The sequence below is a fragment of the Choristoneura fumiferana genome, chromosome 11 (genome assembly GCF_025370935.1).
Source record: "Choristoneura fumiferana chromosome 11, NRCan_CFum_1, whole genome shotgun sequence".
In the NCBI taxonomy this organism is placed as follows: domain Eukaryota; kingdom Metazoa; phylum Arthropoda; class Insecta; order Lepidoptera; family Tortricidae; genus Choristoneura; species Choristoneura fumiferana.
The window spans coordinates 2,878,455-2,891,800 of NC_133482.1; the positions used below are offsets into that span (position 1 = coordinate 2,878,455).

Here is a 13,346-nt window from a genome sequence, read left to right on the forward strand (position 1 = left end):
TTTGGTTGTTAGCTGGTATTTTGAAGTACTGACTCATAACGGTACCGACTACTGAAGTTTAATTTATGTACTCAATAGAGTTCTAATTACACACTACTGTTTTCTCCATTTTTATTTTTATTTAAAGTTCTGATTTTATGATTTCTTGAATACTTTCTTTGAGCAATTTATTTATTTATCAATAAAAAGTTATAGCATAATAGTAATAAAACCAATGCACTCTAAAATTTCAATAAAAGAAAGAAAAAAAAGGATAAACATTGAAAAAGGATAGTGTATTTTTATTATTACAACTACTTAGACCTTAAGGTCCCTATACCTAGTCTTAGAGATTTTTGAAAGTCGTCTTCGTCCTTCCCTAAAATTACGGAACACCACCTCGGACCATGCATGCTTGCATGCATGCATGCGCATGAATGAATTTGACTGGTGATTAGTTACAAGTTGAGCCGGAGAAATGTATACTTACATACATGGTTTTATGCGCTTTTTAAGTCACGTCACATTTTCCATTAGCTCTGTGACTTGGCTTAATTATCAAGAAAATGCAAATTTACCCGAACCCATAAAATTACATTAACATCCCCCCATTGTACCCCTGCAACCATTAATGCACTAAAAAGGTTAAAACGATCAGCATTACTAATCTTATAGCTGAGATAAAATTATAACCCACCAGGGTCTGACAGAGTTAAATGGGTCACATACATTATGCATTATGGTACAGTCTTCACGTGATATTGGTTGAGTTAAAGTCTTATCTTATGGCTGCATTTGGGAATAAATTATCACAAAACTTTTCTTAAAACTTGGCATGCTTTTTACAAGCTTTTATTTAACTTGCCCTGTTTGCTCTTGTTGGATCAAATCTTGCAACTTCATTTTAACCTACTTCCAGTGATCGGATTGACTTGAAATTTGGTACACACATGTAACTTGTATGACAAAATATGCACAGTGTGACACAAAAAGTACAGTCAGTAAAAAAAGCTTTTGTTAAAAATGTTTTTTTGATGAACATAATCATTTAACCTATATACGAGTACCATAAACCATAACTTAAATTTCTTCAGATAAGCCATTCCTCACAGAAGACTTCTACACGTTTCCGGTTTCTTGCACTGAGCATAAGTGAATAAAAACCCCATCAGGCCAGGCTTTATCGCAGGGTGGGCCTTATCTGCAGAAGGTCGTAAATCTTAACATCGACGATCAGACGCGCAAGGTATGTAGCTGGCTGGATTAAAGAAGCACGAACACTCTTCGGAACCAGCGACATGCTGAACTGGGACCTTTTTATAACAGCATTTATGTATGTTTATATTTGTTTAATGTTGGTGTGGAACATAGGAGGAAATCACCGCACGATTATTTCAAGCATCCCTTTTTGATCTCCATATCTCGCTTTCTAGAGCTGTATTTAACACTTACGAAAACACTACAACTATAATTTAGGTTTAGGTTGTATTGTATTGTATTGTAACTCTTTATAGTACATAAAAACACATGAAAATACCCTGCAGGATAATACATATAACATGTAAAAAGGATAACTTATCCCTTAAAGGGATCTTAAGGGGTATCTATTATGTGTAGTCTGTTTGCTAGAGCCTAACATATATCCTAAGTTCAATACATTTAAAATATATATGTCGGAATGAGGGTGAATTTATGTACGAATGATTGAGGTAAACGAGCGGACCGTATGACCTTAGACTTGTGTGGAGTGAATGAGACGTGAAAATGAGTAAAAGAGGTTTAATCGGGTGAGCCTACGTGCTAGTTGTGTTTTTGTTTTCATTTGCTTTTTTATACGTATGTATTCGCTAGTTTCAATTTTTCTAGTCGATCCAAATCGCTACTGCATTTACCTACAATTTGCATTTACTTACAATTTAACACAGTACTTAAAAAGTTTCTAATCATTGTTTTTCACTTTTTGAATTACCAAAACGGCTTCTAACGGCATCTTACAACATAGCGTCCAAGTTCGCCGTTCCGGAAATGATGCCGTGTGCGGCTCTCGACGCGCCGCCGTGCCGTACGACGGCCCCGTAGTGATACATCTTGTGCCAGGACTACTCTACTATTTATTATACTATCAGTGGAAATATATTTGGTTCCAACTACATATTTATAATGTAGTTTTAGTCGACCAAGAATGTATTTATCTGTTTACTAGATTTTGCCCGCGGCTTCGCACGCGTACTACGAAATTCGAAAAGCGAAGTATGTATCGTACCGTGCGTCCCTCTCACTCAAGTATTAAATAATAATAGCGTCAGCGAGACGATGCGATACGAAATTCGATTTGCGCTCAGGACTCATCATCACCATCATCATCATCATCATCATCGGCCTATCTTAGTCCACTGTTGGACATAGGTCTCTCCAATTGCACGCCACTGAGCACGATCGTCGGCCACTCTCATCCAGTTACTGCCAGCTACCCTGTGAAGATTATCGCTTCACCTAGTCTGAGGGCGTCCCACGCCACGCTTGCCGATTCGCGGTCTCCACGAACCCAGCGCCGGGGGCGAAACTCAAAGTTCGTGTCGTGCGGTTCCTCTGACACTTATACTATTTAATACGAGAGTGAGAGGGACGGTATGATACGAGCTTCGAGTTTCGAGTTTCGTAGTAGCCCTTCAGGACTCCAAGCGTGTAAATAAATAATTTGAATAAGAACTGCTCTAAATGAGGACTGGATATAAACAGCACGGAAACTCAATAAGAGACAAAGATATTTGGACCGATTTATTATACTTTAGATTAGAATAATGATGTGACTAAAAGAGAGAAAAAAACAAAAAAAAGTGACTCTTCTTTTTAAATTCAAAGAAATTGCCTAAGTGGTCAGCGTTATGTGGACTAATGATCTTGCGGGTAATGTGGATACAGGGTAGCAAGCAAGTTGTCATTCATTGTTTTTGATTTATTTAAATTTCACTGTATCGGAAAAAACTTCATAAATTCAGGATATAATAGTAATTCTGACATATACTTAAAGTTTTGGCTTCCACATCACTCGAAAAACAGATAACCGTTGGGGGAGAAAGTCCTCGAGTGGCGACCACGTTCGCAGGCCTCCCACTAGATGAATTGACGACATTGTGAGTTGTGGACAACTGGTGGCTACAGTCAAGCTACAAGTGGCAAGTTATCGTTCATTGTAGCGTTCTAAGGGGAAGGCCTTTGTTCAGCAGTGGACGTCTTCCGGCTGATGATGATGAAGTTTTGGTTTCCGATCCGGCCATAACTGACGCCGTAGCAGAAGATTCGGTTTCGAGCAGCTACTACTTGGAAACAAATACACAAGAGATTTTGAACATGAAACTACCGTGAGATTCACTCATATTAAATATAATGACCCGGATAACTCACGTCTTAAATCGAGTTTAGCTCGACATGTTTCGGGCTAATCCGTAGCCCTTCGTCTTCGGAGCAACGCGACTCAGCGGCTGCTGCAACACGCGCACTGCCCGCCGCTGCTCTGCTCGCGCGACTACCCGACGAAACTGACACCGGCACACAACTACCCGCGTTTTCATCATCATTACAACGGATCATCATCATTGTTTCGGATTAGCCCGAAACATGTCGAGCTAAACTCGATTTAAGACGTGAGTTATCCGGGTCATTATATTTAATACACAAGAGATGTTACATCTTACATCATTCTTTAATGGGATTTGGGAATAAATGTTTGGCAGCGGGTGTTTCGAGTGAAGAAAAAAAAGAAAAAGAAATATAGCTTCATAAAGTAGAAGAGCAGGATCAGAAATGATGACGCTATTTATTCTGATGGGTATAATCTTCTTCTAAGGTTGTCAATCCAAACTTTGCTGAGACACTCGTCTTCAACTCTGGTATAGTCTTTGTCACACTCCTTGCCGACGTCTCCTGGTAACTTAAGAATTGCCAGCACCTGAAAGTTTGTATCATTGTCTAATTAACTGCAGCAAAACGATTTTTGAGGACAAAGTTATCTAAATACTTATTGAATCAGGCGTTAAAATACTAAATTAAACGGTATTTGCTATTTGCTAAAGCGGTACGGAGTGCGGGGAGGGGGGCGGACTGTAAACCAGCGCTGCGCAATGCAGGCTTATATACGCTTACACTCGCAGCATATGCTGATTCCGCTCCTTTTGCCACATCTTTTTTTGTACTGATAGGTACAGAGTATAGTTATCATGAGTTGAACCGTTTAATTTAGTATTATAATGAAATATATCTCACGAGAGCTTAAATATTAATTGATTGTTACTTTATGGAGGTCCATATCAATGAACTACAAACAATTACTTTGCTCACCCGCGACCTTACATAGCTACGTATGCATAAATTACTGTTCGCCATCTTAAAGTTTTCCTTTCCAGTTTAGGTTAGCTTGAAAAGATCCCTTTTAGAGATAAGTTCGCCTTTGTACTCTTTTTGTTTTTTGTATTATTTTTGTGTGTTATGTACAATAAAGTATTTACATACATACATCTATAAAATATGTTCGTGACTCATACAGCTTCTCCTCCACAATGTAAGAACGAACACACACAAATCACACAGACCCAACTATCACCCATACACTACACTGACGCGTTTCGCGTGTGAGAATAAACTGATTGAGTTCGAAGGTCTTTTTACCTGATAACGATTTCCGATTCTACATTGAGTCCAAACGCCTGGTCTTTGGGCTGGATTTTCACCAGGTTCCTTTTGCCCACTCACAAGACCGAACGCAGCAAGTAAGGCAAGTAATAAAACAAACATTATAACAATGCTATTATGATAATTTTTCACTTCGTATATTTATCAACTGCCTCAAATTTTAAGCCAGAAATGTGAGAGTTGACTTGTTTTGTAAATGTTTTTATACTAAGATATGAAGCATGGAAAATCATAAAAAATTGTTGCATGAACAACCGCAACTAATTCTTATGTTATGTAAATAATTGAATACTACTGTTTTAATTAAGTTACAGCTGAGAGCGATTGATTTAGGCGTTACATTGTGGAGGTCCGTATCCATGACAACATAATTGACCTTGCTTGCCTTCTGCTTGATTGTAGTACTGGAATAACAAAGTTAAAGGTTGTGCTTCACTGATAGCGTTAGTGTAACGTAATGAGACACTCTTTCTAAAAATAAAGTTTAGTATGGACTTTATACGGACGTCGTGTCATAATACATAATCGGATTATGATTGGTTTTTTGGAGTACTAAGCAATCATAATTTGATTGCTTAGTAGCGACGTCAGTTGTCTGGGTGAGCGGTTGGTTCCGAAAGAGTGAGACGTCTGTCGACGCACCATAGATGTCGCTAGTGCTGCTGCTTAAGTAGCAAAGTAGAAATAAGCAACCTGAGATATGTATGCATAGGAAAAAATCGTGTCTAGATTCCTGTCCAGCAGTGGTGGTGGGTTATAGCACGCAGCACGGAATGCTGAGGACCTGGGTTCGATTCCCAGTGCTGGTCTCTTTTTCTGGTTTTTCTGTGCATCCATGTCTCAGTTTGTATTTTCGATATACATAATCGGATCTCTCAGTCTAATTGACAATTTAAAATATCATTTAAAGGAGCAGCCACACCGCTGCTTAATAAATAACGGTGCAACATTTATCTCTAGACTTAGGGGCTGTTTCACCATCCATTGATTAGTGTTAAGTGACGGTTAAATGTGATGCCGTCTCTATTTGTTTTGTTCGAATAGACGGAGACGGCATCACATTTAACCGTCACTTAACACTAATCAGTGGATGGTGAAACAGCCCATTAGTGATTAAAGTTTTGCGATTTTACATACATGCAACCTAATCCCGTGGGAATATCTGAATAAAACGTAGACGCTGTATTACTTAAGTATCTTAATATACAATTTTGCTCAAATCCGTCAAGATGTTATAGCGTTAAGAGTAACGAACTCACATAGGTACTCACAAACTTACGCATTTATATAATGATTCTGGAGACATGATTGGGAACAAACTTGCACAACTTAGTTAATATCTTCTGCTACTGCTGACTCACATCCCACGCGACGCAAAATAAAAAATAATGTCGCAAAAAAGTTTACCAAACTCCAAAAAAAAAACAATTTTTCGGTAATAGCTAAATATCGTCTGCTCGTATTATTAGGATAGGTAACTCAAAAAACACTGATAGATTATAATATTACATTTAGATTGAACTAAGTACATGAGACGTACAGCTTTGATACAAAAGCAATCATCAATGGATTTACATAGAAAAAAGTTCTAACACACACAAAAACACACACACAAGTTTAACTAGAACCTCCTCTTATCTTGAAGGCGGCTCAAAATAAAAGTTATCTTACTAATTACTGCCACGACACGGTGGTGGCTTATAATTATATGTAGAGTGACGCGTCCCGTGGTTCTTATTACAATGTCATTAATGTCTAATTTTGACAAAATCACGCGTCTTCGTCAACCGTCACAAAATATTACTTGAACCCAAATCAAAGCCCTCCAACTACATCGAGGAACAAGCATAACTTAAAAAGGACCTATATCCATTTCCCAATCATTACGAATTTTAACCTTCCAGTTTCTGTATTAAAGTCTTTAGTAAAAGTACAAAAAAGTAGAGGCAAGCCTCACTGAAACGGCCATTTCTAAATTCGAAAACTTTTAATGATATCATCTACTTTCGGTTGGAGGAGAGCGGATAACTTCCTGTTCTAGTTAGAAAAATGTATAGCTATCCTTTTTAGGGTTCCATGCCCAAAGCGTATCAACACAACCCTATTACTAAGACTCCGCTTTCTGTCTGTCTGTCCGTCCGTCTGTCACAAGGCTTTATCGGTTGAGCCGTATTGCTATGGCCGCTATAAAAACAAAATTAAATACTAAAAACAAAAAAAAGTAAAAGCGGTCGTCATACAAGAAACGTGTTTTTTTAGCGTTTTCGGTTGCTAGCCGTTGTTAGGCTTAAGCGACAGCCGTCAGTTGCTAAGCAACGCGAGCGACCCTAGCTGCTCGGATATTTACCTACTTATAAATTTGCGATTTTAGGTAGTAAGTAGATACTATAGTTATTCTGTGATTTTACTGCTTACATTTCGGCGATTTACGAGTCTGACACGCACTTGAGCGGTTTTTTTTTATATTTCAGTCTCACTACCACTGGCGTGGAGTAAAATAGTAAGAGTATTTCATATTCTTTAATAATGTAACTTTTATTTTTCAAAATAAACGTCTGGGTTCGTTTTCCGAGTTGAGCACAAGTTTTTTTTTATATGTATGAATGCAATTTTTCTTGTTACTAAAATCGATGACATGGTTGCTAAGGACAGATCTTCGTATGTCTTATACTTTCAGACTTTCACATACTAACCGATCTAAATGTTACACCTAGTATTCAGTGTATCATACTTCAAGTTTCTCGTGCAACCAGAAGAAAGTACCCTATAAATTTTTCGATCACGACAATTTGCATGGAAACACTTTTTTTAAGTATTGTATCTTTTGATGGCATTTTTTTTTATTCGACTGGTTGGCAAATGAGCAAGTGGGTCTCCTGATGGTAAGAGATCACCACCGCCCATAGACACCTGCAACACCAGGGGATTGCAGATGCGTTGCCAACCTAGAGGCCTAAGATGGGATACCACAAGTGCCAGTAATTTCACCGGCTGTCTTACTCTCCACGCCGAAACACAACAGTGCAAGCACTGCTGCTTCACGGCAGGATTAGCGAGCAAGATGGTGGTAGCAATCCCGACGGACCTTGCACAAGGTCCTACCATCTGCAATTGACATTGACTTAGAAGTTTAATATGTTCACTGCCTCAAGGAGAAGCAGCCCTGAGTATTTGACATTAATTTCAGCTTATTACATTCACGCATCCAGACTAAAAGGAGGAAGGAGGACAACAAAATGATCCTATACTTGTAGGGTTCCCTTTTTTCCTCTTGAGGTCTCTTCCTAGTCGTTACACTCTTGACAGAGTAGTCGTGGTCGTCATATCCGGGGTGGTGATACGGCGCACTATCCGTCGCCATTACTCTATCACTGTTGCCTTCCTAGTACATTCATGCAGCGAACTGCCAAGTGCTGCCTTTATTTGGTCGGTCCAGCGCATAGGCGATCTGCCTCGTGCTCTTGTGCCCTCAACTTTACCCTGCACCACCAGTCGCTCCACAGATGTTTCATCTCGATGCGAGACGTGTCCGAAGAAAGAGAGAATACGGCCCTGTACAATGGAAGAAAGATGTTTCTTGATGTTGAGTTCCTGGATAATGGAGACGTTGGTCCTAAATTGCGTCCATGATATGTTAAGCATTTTTCTCCAACACCACATTTCCAAGACGTCTATTTTCTTTTTCTCGCTCTCTCTGTGTCCACGTCTCTGCACCGTAAAGAAATATGGGAAAAACAAGTGCCTTAACATGTCGCATTTTTGAGGTACCTTTTGAGGTACGTAAACTGCTTCAACTTTGCCCTCTGGCCCCAACATTGCCTGATTCGATTTAGAGTCGATAACTTAGCACCCTTTAGGTTTTTAAACTTTTATCCCCCCCGTAATAATAATTCCCGTGCAGATAAAAGTTTAAAACCTATAAGAGTGCTAAGTTATCGACACTAAATCAAATCAGGCAATGTTGGAGCCAGAGGGCAAAGTTGAAGTAGTTTACGGTACGGAACCCAAAAAACGTTGTAACAAGTGCCTAATTAAGTCATAATAATTACATTCCATAAAAACGTAAGCTCATTTTTCTGTCGGATCATTTATAACAAGAATTTTTACAGCACAGTGATTAATGGTGTGTCTAAGGCGTCTGCGTCACTTGCCGCCATTAAGGAGCTTGCGTTAGTTGCTTCGTTTGATAAGTAACGGCCACGGTTGTAACCACGTTTGTAACCGTTCTTTTCTTTTTAAATTTTAGGTCCTGGCCGTCCGGACGACTGTAATCATAGTTTAGAATACGCATGCGAATACTCGTACGCAATAATATTCTCGAAATATCATGCTATACAATTACAAAATTAAACTGGAGAGAGAGGAACTGAAGGCCTTGGAACACAGTATTAGCACAGGGCGGACACGCCATACAAAATACGCGTTCTGGAATCTACATAGGCACGACGACGTCTGTACACGCGTCAATGTGTGCGTAAGACACACAGGGCTGACTATCACAAAACCCTAGTACTATAGGGTATGTAGGTATGGCTTAAATGTGTAAATAAATGTAATCGTTAATCATATATTTTTATTTAAACCTACTTAAAATGTGTCTGTCTATGTATTTAAGCATTATTATTTTACATTACAATAAATATATGACTACAAACTTGAACTAATTATTCGGTACCTAATTAGTTATTTCATGTCGTATTAATCGCGATACTTTTAGAAAGCATTATTATTAAGAAAAGGAAGTAGGCAGGGTAGGAATCTCAATTTCTCGCGCGCCCACTGACAAGTTGGCGCTTGCTCGCGGACTCACGGCCACCGAGCCGAGCAATGACCTGCCGGCGCGCGGATTTCACGGAAAATTATGTGACTTTGTACGAGCGACAAATTATTAGAATATGACTGATTTTCGGGTTTCTAGGAAATAAATACAAATAAATGTAAGTTTATTGGTTTAATCATTTGAGACCTTATTAATTAAAGATTACTTACACTAAAATATTTCCTTTTAAAGGATTTGTCTCTGAACATTCGATTGTTAAATCGTATGTAATATGTAATTATTGCTCCCGAACTTAGTGCCGTGCGACGGTGCGGCCGACATACATCGCGTTGCGCGCCCGACTGCTTTCCTACGGTTTTCCTACAATCTGCGCTTGAGGGGTGGGGTAACTCGAACCGGTGCGGGGCGGAGCGTGTCCATTCTGTATGCCAGTACTATTATATATTCTGTGGTATTAGCTCATCAACCAATCGCACGCAAGACTGTGAAATGAAACGGACCTCACAATTCTAACGTCTCGATTCTCGGCTTGGGCAGATATTTGTATGAATCTATTGTGTGTTCTTGAGTCTTGGATGCTTAATATCTATTTAAGTATGTATTTATTTATCTAAGAATATTTATCCGTTGCCTAGTATCCATTACAAGCTTTTCTTAGTTTGGGACTAGGTCAATTACGAGTATATTCCATCTAATCTATCACCTTCATTGCGCTCATTGCACAAATTTGCAATAGTCCACTGTCACACAAATTCCCGTACATTGGCCTCAGCCAAATGATTGCTTGCCTAAAATACTGACGCTATCGGGCTCCATAAATGACTGGTCGGTACCGTTAGCATCCATCAGGCGACACCAAATTTATCCCCTGAACGCAAATTGAGTTTCTGTCCGCTTAACTACAAGAGAGTTTAAGTTACAGTAGGCAGTATATCCTACTAACATTATAAATGTGAAAATTTGTATGTCTGTGTGTATGTTTGTGATTCCTTCATGCTAAAACGGCTGGACAGATTTGGAAATTTGATATATAGATAGCTGAAGATCTGAAATAACTGAAGGCTACTTTTTGTCCCGATATGCCCACGGGATAAAGATACCATTTCGAAATCTCAACCTCTAGGTTTAGAGCCATGAAATTTGGCATAGTTGTTACGTTGCATATAATAGTTATTTCTGTGACTGATACATAATGAAAGGCGTTAAAACACGAGTGAGGTTTTATACAACGAGCGATAGCGAGTTGTATAATAATATCTCACGAGTGTTTGAATGCCTAATTGTACAGTCGCATACATAATTTTATCTACATGCATATCATAAGTTTTCTACAATATGTAAAGATATACTGTAGTGGTTCTTGTTTGTAGGCATTGCAATTGAGGTTTTCAGTTTCAATAAATGACTGACAGTAACAGTTAAATAGTGTTTTTAATTCATAAACAATCTAGACTTGTTCTCAAATCGATTGTAATTTTTGCGATTCAAAAATGTATTCATTCGATTATCGCAATCAAACATGATTTTCGTTTTTTTCAGATGTTCGAAACTTGAATGTAATTATATAAAGTCTCGCTTACCGGCACTATAATGTAAACATTAAGCTGAGGCAACCACAGATAGAAGTTTCTTAATGTAGGTCATTTACTTATCGTCTCTGAACATATTATTAGGGAAGTTATGATATGGATGTATGTTACGTGTGTTAGCGTTATTATTGTAATTAGATTAATTTTATTGAAATGGCAACATTTTTTGTATCAATACCCATTATTTTAACTGACAACACTAGCTGTCATCTCATTGGCTGCCTCCCATGATTGGCCGAATAAACACCAATCACGGAAGGCAGAGTAGCTTGCCGTAAAATGGCGGGAATAGTAAGGACGGACGAAGCAGCGTGATAGAATGGGACACACTTGGTTGCGAGACGTGTAGAAGACAACAACTGTAATAAAAATAGTTACTCTTGAGTTGGTGACAGTTAGTGCTGCTCAGAATTGTTCAGGTGAGCTGTAATGGTTTAAATTTTAAGGAAAGTGCGGTGATATCAGTTAACGTGTATATTATGTTCCTAATGTTTGTGTGTGTTTACTTGACAATAAATGTCTTCAAATCAACTTGGTGTTTCCCTTTCACGTGAGTCACGACTTAAAAAACTACGTTCGCTTACCCTCTGTTTCTGTTGCCAATGGCGTAAACTTGAGAACGCAAATGGATGTTGTTAACGAACCTGCGATTAACGAGCCGCGAAAATCAGACGATTGTGCCAATCGTAGCGTTTCACACTCGATGGAGATGCATCGTTGTACATAACTAGACTACGTTATTCTTATAGCGACTTATAGAAACATTAAACCGGTAACTTAAAATTTAAGCAAATTTTACTAACAAATTTTTGTGACATTATTATGGTATGAACGTCAGTTCTTTGAAATAATCGTATTATTATTATAAAACTCACTTTATTATTTTTATTATTAACCTTAGGTTAAGTTCAGCTTAGTAGTGTCAAAATAAGGTTAATGGCTTATCATACGTACCTTGTAATTTTCTTTCTACGAGTATGTATCTACCTTTTTTTACAAGCTTTCATTTAACTTGCCCTGTTTTTTTATTTATTTATTTGGTTCAAATCTTGAAATCTTGAATCTTGAAATCTTGAATTGGACCCACTTCCAGTTGTCAGATTAACCTAAATATATATAAATAATTTGGCAGTGACATCTTGGTGGTCCGGAAAAGATCGTCTCAGCAGGACGGAACGTTTAATGGCATACTTGAAATTTGGTATGGAAATGTACCTAGTTCAGATGACAATGCAAGTACAAAAACAATGCAAGGATTTTTTTTAACAAAATTTATTTCATTCATTCTGTCATTGTAGGTACAGCTGCAGTGAATAATGTTTTTTCATCGATATCGTTTTTAATCTTTTTTTTTTTATTCGACTGGATGGCAAACGAGTAAGTGGGTCTCCTGATGGTAAGAGATTACCACCGCCCATAAACATCTGAAACACCAGGGGTATTGCAGACGCGTTGCCAACCTAGAGGCCTATGATGGGATACCTCAAGTGCCAGTAATTTCACCGGCTATCTTACTCTCCACGCCGAAACACAACAGTGCAAGCACTGCTGCTTCACGGCAGGATTAGCGAGCAAGATGGTGGTAGCAATCCGGGCGGACCTTGCACAAGGTCCTACCACCTGCAAAAAATCGATCGATCGATCGATAATCGATCAATTTCGTATTTATTTTGCTTTCTCTCTTCTTAAAATAAAAAAAAACAAGACAAATACGAACTTACCCGACAAAATACGATGGAAAAACATTATTCAATATTATTATTAACAACAAATTAGTTTTGTGCGTGCAAAAGTTAACATTTTCAAGTCACTGATCTAGCTCAACTGTGCAGTCCGGTGTTATGAAGCGCTCTAATTGGCGTAAATCATAAACTGGATTCACCCTGGCTAGATTTCTGCATTTTTTGTATCAGGAGAGTTATTTGTGTTGAGGGTTCCGTACGTAGAGGAGAAAGAGAGTATCACTGCTAAAACGAGTGCGAGCAGTATAACCTTAAGGATGACAACCAACAGCACCTTAACTGTTGCTTGTCTTCTCTTCTTCTTAAAGTGCTCCATTCCTTTATTGTTTTATTACATGCCACTTATGACATTGAAACGATTATCAACTTTAGGGTGGCAGACCACTATTTGGCTGATGGTACAGTCACCAGCATGAAGCCGTGGTGGCCTAGTGGTTTGACCTATCGCCTCTCATGCAGAGGGTCGTGGGTTCGAACTCCGGCTCGCAACTCTGAGTTTTTCGAAACTCATGTGCGGAATTACATTTGAAATTTACCACGAGCTTTGCGGTGAAGGAAAACGTCGTG

At 38.6% G+C, this 13,346-nt stretch overlaps 2 long non-coding RNA genes across 2 annotated transcripts in view; both read right to left on the reverse strand.

Annotated features, from left to right (window-relative positions):
• LOC141432493 (uncharacterized) overlaps positions 1-13,346 on the reverse strand; it is a 126,620-nt gene that overhangs the window by 32,926 nt on the left and 80,348 nt on the right. The window lies entirely within an intron of this gene.
• LOC141432303 (uncharacterized) lies at positions 2,745-4,854 on the reverse strand. Its single transcript, XR_012451809.1, has 2 exons — positions 4,645-4,854; positions 2,745-3,928 (listed from the first exon to the last, which is right to left on the reverse strand). It is a non-coding gene; the product is annotated as an uncharacterized lncRNA (long non-coding RNA).